This window comes from Cricetulus griseus, chromosome 5 (assembly GCF_003668045.3).
Source record: "Cricetulus griseus strain 17A/GY chromosome 5, alternate assembly CriGri-PICRH-1.0, whole genome shotgun sequence".
Lineage (NCBI taxonomy): Eukaryota > Metazoa > Chordata > Mammalia > Rodentia > Cricetidae > Cricetulus > Cricetulus griseus.
In genome coordinates this window covers 39,329,606-39,351,455 of record NC_048598.1, presented here as the reverse complement: position 1 = coordinate 39,351,455, position 21,850 = coordinate 39,329,606, and the positions used below count along the sequence as shown (strand labels likewise).

The 21,850-nt window shown below is 42.8% G+C and overlaps 1 long non-coding RNA gene and 1 other non-coding gene across 21 annotated transcripts in view; one reads left to right on the top strand and one right to left on the bottom strand.

Annotated features, from left to right (window-relative positions):
• Positions 1–317: 317 nt before the first annotated feature.
• LOC100751261 lies at positions 318–784 on the bottom strand. Its single transcript, XR_003485840.2, has one exon. It is a non-coding gene; the product is annotated as a cytochrome b5 type B (transcript).
• Positions 785–11,224: 10,440 nt separating this feature from the next.
• LOC107980098 overlaps positions 11,225–21,850 on the top strand; it is a 42,993-nt gene continuing 32,367 nt past the window's right edge. For 8 of the 20 annotated variants that reach the window (XR_004770147.1, XR_004770146.1, XR_004770144.1 and 5 more), the window contains exons 1-2: positions 11,225–12,588; positions 13,437–14,947. This is a non-coding gene — a long non-coding RNA (uncharacterized LOC107980098). Of the gene's footprint in view, positions 12,589–13,436; positions 14,948–20,801; positions 20,968–21,850 lie in introns of all 20 variants that reach the window. The other 12 variants (XR_004770159.1, XR_004770161.1, XR_004770155.1 and 9 more) reach the window with 12 other exon arrangements.

Genomic DNA, 21,850 nt, shown 5'->3' with positions numbered 1-21,850 from the left:
TCATATGCTGTCCCCAAAGGCCATGTCTCTACAACACAGGAACTCTAATCATCAACATAAACTCTGAAATGAAGAGAACAAGTGGAAGCCAGTGAGAAGAAACCCTGGCAAAGACACAACGTGAGCAGGTGCTTTGGGCATCAGGCTCTGGCTGGTGAGGACCCTGGTCCTAGATTGAAGGAGGATAGATACCTAGTCAAACATCTTGGCTCCAAAGGGGGTTGGGGGGGTAACTGGCAGGATTCAAGGGGGAAGCAATGCTGCAGCCTCCAAAGTAAGTCTCAACTTCTCAATCCCAGGAGCATGCGCTCCCACACTTCAGCATAGTCTCGTCTCCTCAGGAGGATTTGTTGTCGGCTGTGAAGTGACGATACAGGAAACCTACAAGAATAGCGCCCACGACGGGGAGACTCCAATATGCCCAGAAACTTTTGCACGTGCTGCTTTTTGAAGGATCCTTGTTACCACCATTTTTAGGTTCAAGGTCACTCGGATGAACATCACCAGTGAAGTACTGCTTCAGCATTTCCCTGGCATCAGGGGAGTGGCCAACATCTTCAAAGCTTTCAGTTGCATCAGCACCAGCTTGTTCCAGCAGAACCTCTTCCCCACCAGGATGCTCGCTGAGGAAGCGGGTAATATTGTAGACTCGCCCGTGGATCACCATCCACGTCTCCACCTCCGCAGAGTTTCGCTTCGCCACCTCCTCCACCCGGTAGTACTTGACGGAGGGGTTGCAGCCCTCGCCATTCCCGCCACTGCCGCTGACCTCTGAGGTCGCCATTGAGTCCGAGTCCCTCTCTACCGCTATCTGGGGTTCTGCAGCTAACTTCCTTCAGGGCCGGCCCGTGCTTCAGAACACATTATTTTTAATGAACACAGTAATTAGTAAGGAGATTCATCCTCAAAAGTGTACCCGACTTAATCCCACACTTACTTATCTTACTTATCACTTGGGTCAGGCAGGAGTATGTGGTGTCTTTGGCTTAGACATTACTCTTCCCTGGGTATGAAGGACTTCAATCTATGTAGGGAGAGCTGGCATAGAGTTAACAAAGAGATGAGGGATTGGGAGAAAATATTCGCAAAACTCAAACGTTATAATTAAGGGCTATTTTATTCAGTGACTATTTGTGAGTCAACAAGAAAAACTGCAGCCATGTATTAAAACAAGATCATCCAGTTCATCAATTTACAAGAAAGCATTAATAGCAACTTCAGTCTCTGAAACAGAAATAGCATTTTTTCATTTAATAAAATTACTAAAAAGTAAAAAGGCTAATAAAATCAATACTGATGACAGTGTATGTACATTTCCTAGGACCCACATGTTTGTGTTCTGAATTATGTTCTAAACTACTACTAATTTGGTGGCGATCTATTATTATGTTACAGTCTGTAGTTGAGAAGAGTGAAATTAGTCTCACTGCACTACAGTCGAGGTGCTGGATGGCTCACGCTCCTTCCTAGGGTCCCTATAGGAAGGCTGGCTATGCTTCCATGGATACTCTAGCATCTGCAGGCTGCTGAGGTCCTGGGCTTATTGCCTCCTTCTACCTTCTTCAAAGTCAGCCACAGCAAGTCATGCCCTTCCCCGAGGGTCATCACTCTAATCTCTGGAGTCTCTTCAGCTCTATGGAGGATCACTTTGATTACAGTGTGGCGACCCAAATAATTCCGATGATCTCCCTGTTGTCAAAGAGGAAACTTAATTCCTTCACCATTATCAGTCTCCTTTGCCATGCAATCTAGCATATTTGGCTGTCCCAGAGCTTGGGACATAGGCACTTTGGCGGAAGGGTAACTATTCTGTCTATTACACCCAGCAATTCCCATTCTAGGAATACAACCTACAGAAAAATACACACACACACACACACACACACACACACACACACACACACACACATGCCTCATGTGCATGATTGAAGATTTGCTACAATGTTATTTCTAATAGAAAAAGAAAAAGAAAAAAGGAAGGAAGAAAGGAAGGCAAGAAGGCAGGCAATGGAGCTGTTTTCTGGAAATGGAATACGACTCACTCCTGGGTAGTGGCTAATTTCAGATATCAACTTGATGGCCCTTAGGCTGCCTTGATTTTGGTCAAACATTACCCTGGGAGTTTCTGTGAGAGTGGTTTTGGGTAAAATGGCCATTTAGACCTATAGATCAAATAAGGCAGATTGCTTCACATAATGCTGGCAGGCTTCCTCAAGTCACTTAGAGGCATGGATGGAGCAAGAAATCTGACTATCCCAGGAAACAGAGGACTCTTCCTACCTGGTGACCTTTGAACCAGAACGCAACTTTCCTCTTGCCTCTAGTAAAACTGAAATATTATCTCATCCTAATTTTTAAAGGTAATATTTTGATTGATTATCTGGAAATTTCACATAATGCATTCTGATCCCTTTCACTTCCCAGTCCTCCCAGGTCCACCCTCTCACTCTTGGGACCTTCCCCAAAACACTCTCACAGAAACTCCCAGGGTTTCAAGGTAAAAAAAAAAAAAATGCACAAGAAATTAAATCAGTGAACAGAAGGCACCTATTAAGCATGAAATCAGAGCACAGGATGCCACATGTCCTTGAAGGAAGCTGTATTGTTGCTAAGGTTTTAACTCCCATGAATTAGGCAATTGAAACAGACCCTTGTGCCCTGGACACAGCCTCTTTCTGATAACAGGAATCTCTCTGTGCCCTGAAAAGTCTCTTGAGCCTTGCTAACAAACTTTTGCTCTCTCCCGACAGGCTTTTTGTGTTTTTAACAGATTGTATCAGATCCTCCGGTGTTTTGGTTACTGAATGTACAAAAAAAATCAAATGTACTACTCCACTTGTAGCAGAGACTAGGTGGAGTAATCTCAGAGGTGTTTTCTGCTAGCAGCAGCTTACACTCATTTGGTCTCTAACTTGGCCTTCATGAGGACATCCCTAGAGCCATGATATTCCACTTAACTTTAAGGAAATCAGTTCCCCTCCACTCTGTTACCATACAGGCTGTGACCACGGCTAACACCATGACTCTTGACCATTTGTTTGTTCCGTGTTGTGTAAGATAAGAGTGTGAAAACCGGGAAAGAGAAATAACACCTTGCTTCTGCCACTCTGGATCACGGGAAGATTAACAGAGGAAAACATTTTTCCATACAGTAAATGTTGGCTGAAGTCTTTCCCCGGTGCTGTTTGGTTCTGGGACACATGAAGTGGGTAAGGCATGCAAGAATGTAATAGAATCCAGCCTCTGCTCGGGTCACGATATCTCCAGCAGTCTCCTTTCACAAATGCCAGTGGGCACCGCTCTGAAACATGGTCTGTGAGGTTTTAGATACAGGCATGCCAGGACCAGCATCTCACCTGAAAAGTGAGTTAACAACACAGGAAGGATGAGTGGCTACACATCTTGCTCCCTACCCTCTTCCCTAACCCCTGCCTGGAAATCAGAGATCCTGGCTGCAAACTTGTACTTGTGAACCCCTCCCCCACCCTCAGAAAAGTATAAGAAGAGACTTCTACTTCTGAACCATGGGCTCTGATCATTTCTTCAGAGACACCACTGCGATATCGGTCTCTGGTGCTGGAGCATGAACTTCTTGGGGTTCTCACTGAGACTGTCTGTCCACAGCATTAATAACTTTTCTAATGAGCCCCCACTATGTGTATCTGTTTATGGCATCAATAACTGTTCCAATAAACTCTTTACTTCATAGCAATCCAGCTCACTGTCCCTCTCAATACTCCCCACCCCCATGCCTGCTTCCAAAACATTTCAAGACAGCCCTCTGGGGACGCACTGCCTTTTAAGGAAGCTATTCCATGAACAGTTCTCACACAGAACCACACATGCTAGGGTGCTGTGGTGCAGCCTGAAGAATAGAGGTGTATGAAGGGTTTGAAAAGTTAGCTCTTGGGAAGAATTTTAGAGAAAGAGTAGGGCAGGATGGAGAAAGGTACTCAAGAACAAGCCAGCACATGGTGAAGTTTAGATTAGAAAGAGCTTTTACAAAACAGAGCCCATTGTTCTCGGACACTCTCCTTTAGAGGGGTGTCATGATCCCTCCTCTGAATATGAGGGGGCCTCAGAGCTGCTTGCCCAGTAGACACAGAAGAAATAATGCTGATAGATGCTTTAGGTCTAGACTTGAAAAGGCCAGTGTATTCCACTGTGTCTCTTAGAATATTTACTCAGCATAGTAACTGTACTTAGCCCTGGAGGCCCATACGGAGGCAACCAGAGAGAAGCTGAGACCCTCACCCTCTAGAATCCTGGGGAACATTCTGCCAGTGTCCACCACAGTGCCAGCCAAGTGGATGAGCAGTCTTAGAAGTGAGTCCTCGAGCCGGGCATTGGTGGCGCACGCCTTTAATCCCAGCACTCGGGAGGCAAAGGCAGGTGGATCTCTGTGAGTTCGAGACCAGCCTGGTCTACAAGAGCTAGTTCCAGGACTGCCTCCAACGCCACAGAGAAACCCTGCCTCGAAAAACCAAAAAAAGAAAGAAAGAAAGAAAGAAAGAAAGAAAGGAAGAAAGAAAGGAAGAGAGAGAGAGAGAAAGAGAAAAGAAATGAGTCCTCGCTTCAGAACTTTGCCAACATTGCATGGAACCAAGACACATGCTGTCTCTGCTGGAGCCCTGTTCAAATGACAATTGATGGACAAAAGAAATGTTGCTGTTGTTTGAAGTCACTTAAGTTTTGCGTCAAGGATCTCCAATCAATAGTACCTGAGACATGGCAGTGACAAAGGGGACAGACTCAGTGTGGCTCCTGGGTCTGTCTTAGTAATACAATGAAGATACTTTCCTAGAGAGTTGTAGACAGAGTTGTCTTGTTGAGTAGAGGGTGTAAACATTAGACAGAGGTGGTGAATTCAGGTTGGTACCTACTGAGTTTGTGGAGTAATGATATTTCCCTGGGCAGACAGCTTCTGAGCATAGACATGCTGGGAAAGAGTACAAAAAAAGAAGGAGGTAGGGATGGCAGGACATACTTGCAAATGGCTGTTTGTGGAGAGAGAATGCATGACCATGACTCCAAAAAGAAAAAAGAGTATGGGAAATATACACAGAAGAGAGCTGAGGGGGGAACAATCTGGAAAGGACAGAAAATGATGACAGGTGATCAGAAAAGTGGGTAAGACTTGCTCTAGGTTTTTACTTTGGTTATTATTTACTTCTTTTGTGTATCTGTGTTGCCCCTCCCCCTCATGTGTGATGGTGTGCATAGGGCAGTCAGAGAAGTTGGCTCTGTCCTTCTGCCATGTGGTTCCCAGGGTTCGAACTCAAGTCACCAGACTTGGTGGCAAGTGCCCTTCCCTGGATTCCTTTCTCTTCTTGATGAGTAACATTTGTAACCGCAAAGAAGATGCTGAATGAGGCAGCCCACATCAATGCCTGACTCTAGACCCCCGAAAGAGGGAGGATCCTGTCAGACAAGTGCTGCTTTTTCTGAGGCCTGCTTTGTGTTTACAGGGGAAAGTGAGCCCAGGTGGGGCAGGCTGCAACCAGCAGGACAAACACCTCTCTCTCTCTGACTTTTACAGCCCTTGCCTAGAATTCTGTCAGGAGCCTGGGAAGTCAACCACCAATTGTGCTTTTGGAAAAAGGATGACAAATCAAGATGAGAATTGGCATTCTGCCTTGGGGACACTCTTTGCAGTGTAGTATCTTCTCTGATCTGCACGTCTCAACTGAGGAGGGAACAGTGACTGACGGAGCAGTGGAGCAGTGGCTGGAGGACTGGATGAATATTTCATGGGTACTGGTGGAGTTAATAAATCATGAGGCACTGTGGATGGGCAGGCCACTCTTTCTGCCCTGGACAGTGGCTGCTCAGCTCTGGTCAAGCGCAACCTCCCTTCCTGGCATGGTCTGCCTGTGCTCTGTGCTGCTTTGGGCCATGATTTCTAAATACAGTAGGTACAGAGGAGGGAAAAGTTCCTGTGCAAGCTGTAACCAGCCAGGTGAGAATGAGTTACAGGGAGATTGAGTGGAATTCCAATCAAGAGACTTGGCTTCTGCTTGCAGTTCTGTTTATGACTGATTGGGGCATTGGACAATGAGCTTAGCTCCACTGAATAGTGGTTTCCTATTTCTAAAAATGGAGGGATGAACAGGTTGGGTTCCTTGAAGTTTCCTATCTTATTTATTGATTCCTGTGTGTCTGGGTGAATGGGGGGGACTGGGGGGGGGTACGTGTGCACACTGTGTTTTATTCCCATGAGCCACTATGTTAAAAGATAGTGTTATGATGCCAATAATGGGAATAGCAACTGATTATTATTAAGAAATAAAAGTTATAAATTTTAACATGTCAATCTTAATAAACAGTCACAATAAAATCATGATATTAAATAACAATAAAAGAATATGATTGCATGCTTACCTGTGCTAGGCTCCATGCAGGCTGCTTTATAAGCATGTTTCTATTTATTCTTCAGAATCACAAAATAAGCTGAAAGTACATGCTGGTAAGAAATTTGATCTGAGAGTTTCTTTGCCTAAACATCTAATTAATAAACAGCTGATGTAATGTTTGAATCCTAATCATTCTGATTCCAAACATACAACTTTGTGATAATAAATAGTAGCTAACATTTAACGTTGTATTTACCATGACGTAGAACTTATTGTAGCTTACTTATCGGAATCATCATTCCTTTCATTGACTCCGAACTATTTTACAGCTCTGTAAAGTATATAGCAATGATAATAAGACAAATGATTTGTCATGGAAATGTAAATTAGTTTCCTTCCCCCCACCCCCCCGAAAGTGTCTTGCACTTATTTATACATTCACTCCCAAAGTCCTTGTATGGTTGCTAGAATTCTTTAAACCAGTTGCCATGTCTTTCTGATTACACTGTTTATGGACAAACCAAGTTCAATGTTTGACATGTGTTCATTTTCTAGTTGCATAATAGTCTTGGTTTTAAGTTAAAAAGGGGGATGCGCTTTAGCAATTATTTACAGAAAAATGACAGATGGAAGAAGAGAGATGAGAGGAGGGGGAGGAGAAGAAAGATGGGAGAGAGGAGAAAGCACTCAGTAGGAGATGAGATGGCTGGAACATCTTCACCAGTCTTTGGTACCCACTCCTGCTTCCTGGTATGTGGTGGTGGTTGGGCTATTGGTGAGCTGGAGGCGGCCGCTTGCCCTCTGGGCAGCCTGTCTGATGACTGTCCTGCGCTCCTGTCTATTGCAGCTGCTGAGGAGTGTCAGCAGCATTGCCTTCTGCTCTGCAGGGTCTTTCTCCCTCTTCTAGACTCCTGCTGTCTCCAAAGCACCAGGGACAAGGATAGTAGAGACCAAAGAACAAAAGCAAGTAGCTTCACGGTCATCTGTTCTCTTTTCTTTAACTGCCTTTCCGATGCTGCACAAGTTCGAGCCAGCCAAAAGCTGAGGTAGGAGCTTATGAAGTCCCTCCCTTAGCTGAGGAGACACTGGCAACTGATGGTTGCTGGGGGGATGCAGCACCTGAGAGGGTACCCCAAGTGTTGTTTTAACTCTTCTCTGTGGCCCCATAGTCAGTACCCACTGCTTACGCCGCTGCTTCCAAAGTTGCTATTGCTGTATTTACCAATAAAGACTTGAGATTCAGATGCTGAGGTGAAAACCTGCTAGCACCCGAGAAGCAAACAGCTAACCTTCCTCTTTGGATAGCAAGAGAGAGTCCAGCCATCCCAAACCAAAAACGCAGTCAAACTCCAAGCCCCTCACGACTACTCCTGTGCATCTCTTTATCCATCTTCCTGGCTCCCTTGTACTCTCTATGGCTAATTCCTGTCACCTAGTTGCTGGCTCCCTGTCCTGATCCAAGGTTGATTTTACTAGCACACTTTCGTGGTTCATCATGTGATCAAATATCTCGAATCACCATGCTCTCTCTAGTAGATGGTCCGGGCAGCTACTAAGTGAACCCAATAGGTATAAAAAAAAATAGCACATCAAGTTGGGAGGAAAAACTGGGGAAGGGGATAAGAGTTGGAGAGGAAGGAATGGGGAGCTGATTTAATCAAAACACATTATATGCACATGTGAAGCTCTTAAAGAATACATGTTTTAAAGAAAAATGTGTATGTAATAAACTCCCAAAATAATAATGTGTTCCATGACTAGTCCATAGATGTGCTTGGAGAGCATGCTCATAAAACTTATAACAACCATTTAATCATAGTTCTGAAAAATGTTGAAGCGATTTGCTACCCATATATTTCAAGATCAAATGATTTTGCTTTGTTTTTGTTGTGTGTTCATTTGTTGATATTGTCATCGACGCTTGCTGCTGCCCCAAAAAGACAGTTTTTCTTGAAGAAATTATTTATAAGCCCATATTTAAAAATATTGTCAGTTGGTATTCTGTGATATCAAAACTTGGAGAAATTCCGTTTCACAGCCTCATGGACACGTCACCATATAACACAAAATGTGTTAGAACTGAGGGATTCTGATAGCACAAAATCTAAACATTGTTCTCTCCTCTAGACTTGCAAGCTATGAAACATTGCTGCCCCCATCGTGGCCTTGATCAGGGGGCTGCATGAAGCATGAGACCCTGAAACACCTGCCAGCTATGAGGAAGCACAGAGAGTGGGTTCAATGGCACGGAATGCTCTGTGCTCAGATCTGAAGTGGTGGGGAATTGTGGGGAAAGATGCTATTCTCAAACCACTGTAGCCAGAAAATTTCCCTCTGATGAGTCAGTGTGAGAAACAGAAATGCCAGTGACTGCTAAGAACCTGGAGTTATTACTCTTCCCTCTCTGTTTAATTTCTTAGTTGTTGTGAATAGTGCAGTAATAAACACAAACATGCAAGTGTTTCTGTGGTGTGTGACCTCGGGTCCTTTAGGTAAATACTCAAGAGTGGTGTAGCTGGCTTGCTCATATGGTAGATCTCTTTTTAATCTTCTGAAGAACCTCCATACTTATTTCCATAATGGCTTTAAGGAGACCCAGTAATACTCCTTATCAAGAATATGCTATGTAGAGGTCCCTTGGACAGTCAGGAGTGCTGAAAGTGCTTTCACCCTCTCTACTTCCACTTGTAGTAAAGAGATTGATCACTACTGTAAATAGAGTTAGAAAGGCCTTTTCCAAGACCAGTTGAGCAGGTCGGGTAGGGGGGTGGCTCAGTCCATAAAGTAGCTGCTGTGCACACATGAGGACTAGCCTTAGATAAGTGGAACCTGTGTACAAATAAAAAAGCCAGACATGATAGTGTTGTCATGATTCCACAGCTGGAGAGGAGCATGGATGGTGCTCACTGGCCTGTCAGCCCAGCCTTATCAGTGAACCCCAGGCTGTCTCGAAAACCAAGGTGGGGAAGTAGGGAGGAGGCTCAGAGGGTAAAGCACTTGCTGTGCAAGTGTGAGGACCCAAGTTCAGGTCCCCAGCATCACATCAGTGCTGGGGGAGTTGTGGCCTGCCTGTAGTCTCAGCACAGAGACAAGGAATTCCCAGGTCAAGCTGGCTAGCTAGACTGTGTTGAAGAACTCTGAGTTTAAGTGATAGATCCTGCCTCACTGAATAAGGTACAAAGTGATCAAGGAAGACTCCTGACATCAACTTTGCACCTACACACACACACACACACACACACACACACAGAGAGAGAGAGAGAGAGAGAGAGAGAGAGAGAGCTAATTGAGTAGCTTTTAATAGACTAAATTAATTAAAATATACAGATGCATCTTACCTCTCTGTGAGCACATGCAGTGTCATGTTGTCAGCCTGAAAGCCCCATTGGATCAAATGTCATTTCTCTTACCAGAGCATTTAGTATCTTGTTCTGGGGGCTAGTTGAAACTCCGAAGAGAATAGGACTGTATCTACCAGGAGTAGAGCTGACATGGAAGGCATTTGGCAGAGAGGTTAAGAGAAGGCACCAATAATAAAGCATCTTGTATGACTGTGTGGTCTTGGGTGCCAACAGATGTGGGTGGCAGGCTTGGGTCTGAGATTTGCCGTCCTTACAATATACCACCTGGAAGCAAGTTAGTCAGAAAGAACTACTACCTGTCAAGTCCTTGGAAGTCACTATTATTTACCTGAATTATTAAATAGCTGTGGGTGAGCAAGCTGTCTTCAGTTGTTGGCAACACACACTTAATATTACACACCTTGCCAGTGCCTTTTCCTAATAATGTGCCATCCATAGGACTATGCACACATATGTCAAGGTGGGAGTTTCCTCTGTTCTTCTCTGCTTAACGGATATGCTCATATCCTCACAACACGATTGACACTGAATTCTGTCACTTGCTGAAATTGCTCATTTGAATTTATTGCTGCCTTGACCTTTACCTTTTTTTTTCTTTTTTCCTTTTGTAATATAAAGGGGGGGATGAACCAGAGCCTAATACACACTAGGCAGGCACCCCATCCCAGATGCGCATCCTAGCCCCCTTTTAAGAAAACTTTTTATTTAGAGATAGGCTTTCATGGAGTTGTCATGAGGAGGTTTGGATGTTCTTTTGAGCCTTGTGATCCACCTGCTTCAGCCAACTGCTGCCATGCTTTGCTCTCTTACTCATCTTTGCGTGGCCCCAAAGTCTATACAGTATCTCACCCAGAAGAGACCCTCTTCACTCAGTGTTTGCTGGCTGGAATGGGATGGTGCACACACTCCCCTGTCAGCCTTAGGGATCACAGCTAATGCCTTTAAGAAAGGAAAGGGAAAGGTAGTATCGTCCAGGGGGGTAGACTTAGTCCAAGAATGGCTTGAAGAGCAAACTACAGAAGCAGGCAGTGTATGGCCTGTGATGTTAAGTAGAAAAGGCACTCTTCTCTGTTCTTGGGCTGCTATTGTAGTAATGGAAAAGGTCCATAAAGGGAATGCTTTGCTATTAGCTCCTAGTGATGGGGGAAACACTTCTGTGTATGTTTATAAATAAAGTACTTGCTTGGCCAATGAGACAGCAGGTTAGGCTGGACTAGGAGTCAAAGAGGATTCTGGGAAATGTAGTAGAGAAGTTGTGTTCCAGACAGGAAGTGACATAGCAAGGAGACTCATATTTAAGAAGAGGAAAAAGGAAGTGTCGCCCTCTTTTTCCCCTCGGCTCCTGTTCCAGCGACACGATATGATTCACCAGCAAGGAGGGACGCCAATAAGGCGTCCTATAAGATAAGTCCCATAAGATATATAGATGTATGGTAATTGAGACTGAGCTAACAAATGAGAATCCTAGTCATTGGCCAAGCAGCTTTGTAACTAATACAAGTCTCTCTGTGTATTCATTTGGGCCTAACTCGGGCGGGCGACTGGCATAAAGCTCACACGTGACGGTGGGGCTCAGGCGGCTTTTGGCAAAAAGATTTATCGTAACATCCTAGCCTAAAGATTGGATGAAACCTACCTGGCTAAGAGACCAGCCCTCAGGAAGTCAGATTCACATTAAGCCATTCTACTAAGATCGGAAGGTATAACTTCCCCTTTTTCTTCTTTTCTGTCTCTTTTGGATGCTGACCAGGGCATCTGTCTTTTGTGCCCCTATGGGCTTCCTTACTTTTTCTCTGAAACTGTCTTTCTGCCATGAGACTGCTTGTCCACCAGGTGCTGACCTCTGTGCTACCTTGGTTTAATTGATACGGCTTTCTCTCTTCCTCCTGGTCTCCATCTCCCTCTTTGAGCAGCTGCCAAGATTTATAGCTTGCCTGCCCTAGGGATTTTCTTTCAAACTCTAACACAATTGTTCACAAACTTCTATTGGGCCCATTCTTAAATTATTTTTTTTAACAAGACCAAGAGCTCCCAAGTGATACCCCCAAATTTCCCAGTGGGAGTTTAGCTCACATCTGAATAACATGGAGGAGGATATCACAATACACATTCCTCCCCTCCCCACTGTGATTCTGTCAGAAGCCCTGGACCTGGGCCATAGGAATTGGTATTTTGGCCAGGAGATTCTGCCAGAGATCCACGGGCTACTTGGGAATCATTATTTTAGGATAATTCTCCACCTAGACCCAATGTGGTAGCTAACGCATTTAATTACAATGCTCTAGGATGGGTGGATGAAAGAAAGGCCTAGAAGACAACAGAAGGACAGATGAAGGGAAGAGCCACACAGCAATGAAAGTTAATCACACATTGAACCAAGCAAACGGCAAGGTGCTTTTAAATAGAATGTGGGTGAGAAACCCTTCATACATATACTCTAATAACATACAAGTAGGATGACTCACTTATCTATTGAGTCTCACTGGCTGTTACCTGACAGAGGGGTGTGCTTAGTCCTTTGTATTGGGGGAGGGGGGAGAGGTCAGAGCTAATCCAAATACATTGCAAATAAATGACAGCTCCTGGTTTCCAACCTGGTTCTTGGCTGAAGTCAAAGCATGGGCTTTAGTCACCATGGTGGTGTGTTGTAGCTAAGTTCAGTAGAAAAAGAAATCCATCAATGTAATATGATAGTCACTAGGAGAATGATTGGCTAATAAGACCACCCTAAAATTGATTACCAGATCCTTTTGTGGTTAAGAAGAATCATCTGTCTCAGAGGTAGAGAGATGGCTCAGCAGTTAAGAGCACTGACTGATCTTCCAGAGGATCCAGGTTCAGTTACCAGCACACACTGCAACTCATAACCATCTGTAAGTCCAATCCCAGGAGAATAGAACCTCTCATGTGGCCTCCACCAATACTGTATGAATGTGATAGACAGATGAACATACACACACACACACACACACACACACACGCACACACACACACACACACACACACAAATAAATAAACATTTTACAAAAAAATCCATCTCCACAATTTAACAATTTGATTAATTGGGATTTTTATGAATTGAGTCCCATTAAAAATATATACCTGTATGGTCTGGGGGGGGGGGCATCTGGGCTCTCAAATTGTGCACATAATTGAAAGACACCGAGATGCCCAAACAGAAACCGGTTAAGGCTCTTACTCTAAATAACTGTCTATTCCCATACAGTTGCAGCCACTGAATTAAATCCCCCAGGGACTGACGCAGTGACAACATTGAACTGTGCCATCCACTGCGGTCCTGCTCTGAGGAGGAGCCAGGCGGTGGAGCTGCATCAGGTTGTCTGCCAACCTGTTCAAGCCGTGCATTAGCAGTCAGCCTGCCTCAGCCAGCCTTGCTGTACAGGCTTGGCCTGATCTGTTAGAAGAGGCAATTTTCCATCTCTAATTTTCGGCAAACTCACTGTCCCCCGAGAACAAACAGCTATAATCAAAGTGCCTCCTGTTGACTTTGCAAAACCTTGGAGCAAGGCTAACCACATGTTTCTAAATCCTAGTCTTCAAAGCAGATCTTTAAGGCTGTAAACTGGAGGGTTTGGGGAAAATTGCTTCAAGAGAAACCATAGCAAGGGGTGGTGGTGGGTGGTGGGTGGGGACTGGGCATGGGGTAGAGGGCTGTAAGGCTTGCCCATAGCCTCACCTGGACACCCTTTCTCATCCACAGCAGTTCCCTGTCACATACAGAACCTTTACTCTGCATTCATTCTAACAGAATAACGAGCACAAACAAGAAGCAATGGTTGCTAGAGTCTGGTGTCTACATAAGGTTTTGAAAATGTGCAACATATAAATAACTGCTTAACAACAGATAACTGGGGGCTCTGCTATTGTCAGAGAACAGCCTGAACAATTGTTTTCTGAACAGATGAACTCTGATTCTTGCATGAGTCACTTGATCAGTAAGTAGGGGCTGTGGACTGTAAATTCACCGACTTGAGTAGAAATCATGAATGCAAGGCACGGACCTGCCTTCAGGCTCTCTTGTTTGGGAAGACAGGTTAGTGGGAAGGGATGATGTAAGACAGTGGGATGTTCGGGCCATCAGGTAGCAGAAAATCAGAGATGTGGGAGAGGGCTGAAGTGGGCTACAGTTGTCAAGGGAAGCTCTGAGGAAGAGGTAGAATTTGCACACTTTAGGATTTGGAGATCAAGAGAAGCTTGCACAGAAGGCATTCCAGGACAGAGGCAGGCAAAGGGTGTCTCTGCTTGCTGCTTGTCAATGTCTTCCAGGACTGTGAAGATGAAGCCTTCAGACTTCTCCAAGTCTTCACAGAAAATCAGCCAGTGCACACAGCTACATAAAGCACCAGGACATTAAATGATGTCAAAGGGTATAAGTTAAGTATTATAGTTTTTCTTAAAAAAAAAAAAAACAACCCAGCATCTTATATTCTAAACAGCATAAAAATTAGAAGACTTGCCTGCTAAATAGAGCCCACCCTCCCCTTTGCTTGGACATTTTCAAAATGTTTAGTTGTAGAAGAAATAGTTATTTGAACTCCTAAGCTTGGAGCTCACTGGATTGGCTAGGCTGGCTGGCCAGCAAGTCCCAGCGATCCTCCTGTTTCTCCCCTTCCAGTGCTGGGGAGTCTGAACTCAGGACCTCATGCTTATGTTGTTGCAAGCACTTTCCTGAACCAGCTAGTTAGCTCCCCAATGCTGTTTTGCATTTTCTTTTAAAAGACAAGATCTTATTATATAGCCCAGGATGGCCTAAAATTCAGAATTCTCTTGTCTTAGTTTCTTGGCAAACACTCTTTTATAAGTGTGATTATTTCGTGTTGCTCTATAACCAAACAGCTGTGTTTAGAATGGATGAGTAAGATTCCATTATAATTAAAAATATCACAAACCTGCCATTTGGGGAGAAAATTTTGAAACACTGGAAATGGCTGAGAAGACAATTTGGATTCCATTTGATCATGAAGGGGCAGTATTCTGCAATTCAGGTGAAAGCTGTGGTAGTACTGTACACCTACATGAAAGCAGGATTTTGACTAGTAATTTGGCTTCTAGGTAATATATTATGACTTACAGAATAAATTAATCTTTTTTTCTCTCTCCTAAAGAACACAAGGCCACATCCAGTGCCAAGTCTTCTCCCCAGAATTGCTTGGCCATGTTCCCAGATGATCCAACAGCCTTGCAAATGCAACTCATCAACCTATTTGTTAGGTAGAGTCTTTATTATTACTTCTAGTTTAGTGGATTGTAATGTATACATGTCCTATATCTCCTAGTATCACTGGACAATAGTATTTTTAACTTTCCCTTGACCAAGTTCGCTTTAAGGCTCTCTGCTATTCTTTTCAAGCTTGGGTGGTTCTATTAGTCACTCAACCTTTTGAGGATACAGATTCAACATGAAAGATATTTTCAATGTGTTAATGGATTGTCCATGTGATAAAGGTTCTTGGGGCAAACAAACACAGGGAGAACTACAAACCTACCATCCCCACCTAGGGATTTTGAATACATGTTGGCTGAGAAGAAAACAGAGAAGTTAAGCAGGAAATATGATGGCTTCAAAACTTATTTGATCACAAAATTCCCCCTGCCCCCTCTCTCTTAGTGTGTATGTGTCAGTATGTGAGCCCCTTCCCTTTTTCTTTCTACAAAATCTCTGGACATAACCATAATCACAGTAATAATGAAGACATCAACACTTATGTCTATCATCTTAGGGGTTATCTTGGAAATTTTAACACACATCATTAAAAGTTTAGTGTTTATAGCTTTACTTTCAATCTGTACCATATCAGTCACCACCTGCTGCAACTTATATGTAAAACACTCTTGTCATTAGCCGCACAATTTAGACATTAATGCTATCATTGGACACAGTTAACATTCACCCTTCCCATTGTTATGGATCACAAATCTTCCTGACTTTAGGAAGAACTGTCTTTAGAAGTTTATTGTGTAACCCCCTGTGTCTTATCGGACCACTATGCTTCAAAGTTAGAATTCAAAAACAACACAAATTGCAGAAAACCTACCAACCCATGGAAATTGAACAACAGGCAATTGCACACTATTCCTGGATCAAGGAAAAAAGAAAGAAAGAAATTAAAGACTTCCTAGAATTCAATGAAAATGAAGACACAACATATCCAAACTTATGGGACACTTTGAAAGCAGTACTAAGAGGAAAGTTCATAGCTCTAAGTGCTCACATGAAGAAACTAGAGAATAGTCACACCAGAGAGTTGACAAACAGCTGAAAGCTCTAGAACAAATGGAAACAAATTCATCCCAGAGGAGTAGACACCAGGAAATAATCAAACTGAGGGCAGAAATCAATAAAGTCTAAACAATTCAAAGAATCCAAGGTAACACAGAGTTGGTTTCTGGAGAAAATCAACAAGATAGACAAACCTTTATCCAAATTAACCAAAAGGCAGAGAGAGAACATGCAAATTAACAAAATCAGAAATGAAAAGGAATAACAATGGAATCTGAGGAAATACAGAGAATCTTCCGGTCATTCTTTGAAAACCTGTACTTCACAAAATTGGATAATTTAAAGGAAATGGACAATTTTCTGGACAGATATCACTTATCAAAATTGAATCAAGAACAGATAAGCAACTTAAACATACCTATAACCTCTAAGGTAATAGAAGCAGTCATCAAAAGTCTCCCAACCAAAAAAGCCCAGGGCCAGATGGTTTCAGTACAGAATTCTACCAGAAGAAGAGCTAATACCAATACTCTGTACCAAACTGAAAATGTGGTACATTTACACAATGAAGTACTACTCAGCAGAAAAAACAAACAAACAAGCAATGGAATCTTGAAATTCACAGGCAAATGGATTGAACTAGAAGAAACCATTCTGAGTGAGAGTGAGATAACCCAGTTACAAAAAGACAAACATGTTATGTACTCACTCATATATGGATTTTAGACATACAGCAAAAGATTACAAGCCTACAACCCACACTGCCAGAGAAGCTATTAAACAAGGAGGACCCTAAGAGAGTCATGCATGGTCCCCCGGAAAAGGGGAAAGGGACAAGATCTCCTGAGCAAATTGAGAGCATGGGGGGAGGGGGAGGGAACTAGGAGAATGGGAAGGGGAGAAGAGGAGGGGTGAAGAAGACATGATGGGGCAGGAAGGTTGAGTTGGGGGAAAAACAGAAGAGAGCAAGATAAGAGATAATATAATAGAGGGAGCATTATAGGTTTAAAGAAAAATCAGGCACTAGGGTCTGGAGAGCTACAAAGATGACACCAACTAACAATCTAAGCATAAGCAACAGATGAGAGGTTAAATGTCCTCTCCTGATAATGAGATTGATGACTAATTCATATGACATTGTATAGCCTTCATCCAACAGCTGGTGGAAGCAAAAGTTAAACCTTGAACGGAACTGAAATCCAGTTGCAGAGGAAGACTGATGAGCAAAGGTGTCCATACCAGTCTGATGAAACCCACAGAAACAGCTGACCTGAACAAGGGAGAGCTCTTGGTCCCCAGACTGATAGCTGGGAAACCAGCATGGGACTGATCCAGATCCCCCTGAATGTGGGTGTCAGTGAGGAGACCTTGGAAATCTATGGGGCCTCTTGTAGTGGATCAGTACTTATCCCTAGCATAGGAATGGACCTTGGGAGCCCATCCCACATGGAGGGATACTCCCTGAGCCTAGATACAAGGGGGTTGGCCTAGGCCCTATCCCAAAGAATAAGACAGACTTTGAAAACCCCCTATGGGAGGCATCACCCTCCCTGGGGAGCAGAAAGGGTATGGGATAGGTAGGGTGTTAGTTGGCGGGGGCAGGGGAGGAGGGAAGAGAGAGGGACCTGGGATTGACATGTAAAATAATTTTCTTTCAAATTAAAATAAAAAAGACTCAAAAAAAAGAAGTTTATTGTGAATGTGTTGGTAGTAAATCCACCCAAGTTTCTATGAGAAAATGTCTGGTTTTGAAAGATGGCATTGCTAAGTATAGAATTCAGCCTGAAAGCTGGTTTCTTTCCATACTTTAGACGTTTATTTTCTATTCTTCCCATTGCCAGTGTGACTTCTGAAGCGTTAGCTATGTCGTTGTAGATGTTTGGGGCTCGGAGTTTTTGTTTGTTGCTTATTTTTCAGCTTGGCTGCTTCTGTTCCCTTCACTGCATTTCCAATCTGTCCCTTCACTGTCTATTTCTCTTTCTTGTTATTTGTCGCTTTGGGCGATTTGAAATCCTTAATGTTCTTAACACTTCTGGAAAACACTGGATCTTCTTAATTCTTATTTCTTCATAGCACGTACATTGTACATTTCTTGATCTCCTGATTGTTAATCTTTTTCATATTTTTTATATCTGTCTCACATGCTTCTTCAGCCTTACTTTCCAAGTCAACAATTGTTTCTTTCATTGTGTTTAATGAAATACTAATGTCATCTACCTATAGTCTACTTTCAATTGCTGTTTTTCATTGCTGAAGATTATTTTCATAACTCCTTTTTCCATATTTACTACTGCATACCCATTAATTAATTAATTGACACCTTAGTTTTACATTATGTTTACGTTGGTTTTGATAATTCTAGTAACCAGAGTCTTTACATGTATGATTTTGTGGTTTGCTGCCTCTACTGTAGCTCATTCATGGTCATGTGTTTACAATGAGTGTGTGCAGAATGATGGTGGAATGAAGAATTTTTTTGTGGTAGGTTGTAAAGTTTGTTCTTGAGAGAGGATTTGTGTTTGATTCTACCTGACAGGGATGCTTACTTTCCTTAGCCATAATACTTAGAATAAACCTAAGGTAAGTCTGTTGTGAGTGTTGTCAATGTGGCAGATCTATAGTCCCCTGGGAGATGGGCCTCTAGGCTACCTATATGAGATTTTGTTGATTACATTAATTGATGTGGGAAGATCCATCTTAATTGTGGGTAGGATTCCCTGGGCAGGGGATCCTGGACTACATAAGTGGAGAGAGATGAGAAGCATGTGTGCACATGTTGCCTTCTCCTGAACAGGACATGATGCAACTAGCTCTTTCAAGCTGCCACCACCTTGATTTCCTCTCTGTGATATACTGTGCATAGACTAATAGCTAAAACCAATCCTCTGTCCTTTAAGTTGCCGTGTCAGAGCACTTTATCACAAGAACAGGAAGGAAACCAAGATAGCAATTAAGCCTTTGTGGTGTTGGCACAGAGAGAGACAGCGGTCATAAAGACGTGTTCTCCTGAACATAACACCAGTAGCACAGACACTGAGATCAACAATTGATAAATGGGACCTCCTGAAACTGAGAAGCTTCTGTAAGGCAAAGGACATAGTCAGCAAGACAAAACGACAGCCCACAGACTGGGAAAAGATATTCACCAACCCCACATCTGACAGAGGGCTGATCTCCAAAATATACAAAGAACTCAAGAAGCTATTCTTGAAAACACCAAACAATCCAATTAAAAAATGGGGTACAGAACTGAATAGACAATTCTCAATAGAGGAATCTAAAATGGCTGAAAGACACATAAGAAAGTGTTCAACATCCTTAGCCATCAGGGAAATGCAAATCAAAACAACATTGAGATACCATCTTACTCCTGTCAGAATAGCTAAAATCAAAAATACCTATGACAGTTCATGTTGGAAAGGATCGGAGAAAGAGGAACACTCCTCCACTGCTGGTGGGAGTGCCAACTTGTACAGCCACTTTGGAAATCAGTATGGAGACTCCTCAAGAAAATGGGAATCAGTCTACCACAAGATCCAGCAATTCCACTCTTAGGCATATACCCAAAAGAAGCACATTCATATAACAAGGACATCTGTTCAACCATGTTCATAGCAGAATTATTTGTAATAGCCAGAAACTGGAAGCAGCCTAGATGCCCCTCAACAGAAGAATGGATAGAGAAAATGTGGTGCATTTACACAATGCAGTACTACTCAGCAGAAAAAAACAATGGAATCTTGAAATTTGCAGGAAAATGGATGAAACTCGAAGAAACCATTCTGAGCGAGGTAACCCAATCACAAAAAGACAAACATGATATGTACTCACTCATATATGGACCTGCTTTATGATATATAGTAGTGACCGTGCTTTACCAGAGCTGTTTTTAATGATGTTGCTCAGAATGGTTTCCTTCCAGATGATGATTGAGAAGCTAACTTAAAAAAAATGGTGCCAGGTACCACAAGAGTAACAGAACTGTGTTGTTTTCTGGGATTTTGTTTTTTACTTTTTTTTTAATGGAGAGCGCTGGATGTCTCTACAATTTTGCTCAAATGACTGCAGAACCTGGAAAAGCTGTTGCTGCTATTGATGCATAACATACTACCATTATTGGTCTTTTTATATAAATATAAATGTATATACATACATAATTTGAATTTTTGGAAACTTTAGCTGTGCTGTCAACTTTGGAAAAAAGTATCCCAGTTTACCGTGTTGAGTTGGCATTGTACAAAAATTAACAGCCATATTGGTCTAGAAAACAAAAAGACGTGTTCATGTATATGAAAATAAATGCTTGACAGAGGCAGCATTGCAAACATTCTACTAAAGTGGTTTAGCCAATAGATGATGCATTATATAGAAATAATGACTAAAACCCGCTTCGAGACAAGCAGTTATTTCCAATTTTTAAGGAAGAGGGATTGTAAAAACCTAATTAGGAACATGGGCATTCTTACATTAAAGCCTGCACGTTTGACTTCAGTACAAGGGTGGGTCTGCTGGAGGTACAGCTGGTGTTCTTAATGCCTGAGCCATCTCTCCAGCCCAATAGTGTTTTCTTCTTGAGAATGGGTTTGCGTTTTGTATGATTTTGTACGAATTTTTGCCTGGTTTGGAAGTCAATTCCAGGACATTGAAGGAGTGCAGAAGTCATGAAAGGCATCAAAACCAATCACCGGGAGTTCACAACTAGGTTACCATCTGGAGGGTACCATTAGCACTCAGTACTTATGAGGGCATTCTAAGAAAGTAGACCAAACACAGCTCATAGCTGTCACCCTGATGGAACAGAAAGCTAAATCGTTTGTTCATCAACTCGTATCCCTCCCCATGCAGGGTTGTATTTGAGCTGTTGGCACCCAGGCATTGCTGGTTTGTCTCATTCCTTAGTGTGTGGAAGCATAACTAGACTTAGGCTGGCAGCTATACAATTCTGCCAGGCAGAGAGCCACAGGAAGCCACCAGAGTCTGTGTAAGCCACCACCGGCAGGTGACCTCTCGGGTAAGTGCAGGGGATATGGGTGGAGGGTTAACAGAGCCCTCCTTTCCTTGGGAACAGGAACTCAGTGAAACTCATTTGTTTAACCTAATCAAGCAGACCCACATTAATGTCAAAGCAGAAGATGAACAATATAAGTCAGAGGATCGCTAATGGGAGCTTGACCTTGTACAATCCTGTGGAGAGGGAATAGATACAACACAGCCTCTAAAGGTTGTCCAATGGACAAAGGTTAAAAAACAGCCAGTAAGCAAAACAAACTTTTGGTCTCTTCAGCAGATTCCTTTATGTAACTGTCCATTCATTTGGCATGAGATCAGCAATGCAATTGGAGCTTAATAGCAGATAGATTGATGTCCACTGAATTCACATTAGAGGAGGGGTATACCTGGTGTATGCATATTAGAAAGGGATGTGCCTGGTAGACTTATATTAGAAGGGATGAGTCTGGTGTATGCATATTAGAAGTGAATATGACTGGTGTATGAATATTATAAAGTATTATATCTGGCATATGCGTAATCGGAGGGGATATGCCTGGTGTGCATTTTAGCTCTTAAGTCTGTGTCAGAAAGCTATTGTAACTATAGTGCTTTCAGTTCTTCAGGATTTTTGCCAAGGAGAATGGGGAGGAAGGGAATGGAGATGAAGAATTAGAAGGAGGAAGGGGATGATAAGAGGGAAAAGTCTCTCCTCTTATATGGGTGGCACAAAGACATTAGTCATGCCATAGGAAATTATGTGGCCACAATGATTAATTTAATGCCTGAAGGACCCTGCCGAAACTAAGGCAATATGGTCAACCTTTTAATAATTAACTTAAACACTAAGTGAATCCTCAGAGAAATTGTTCTAAGGATAGATTAATATGAAGGCAGTGTCGTGG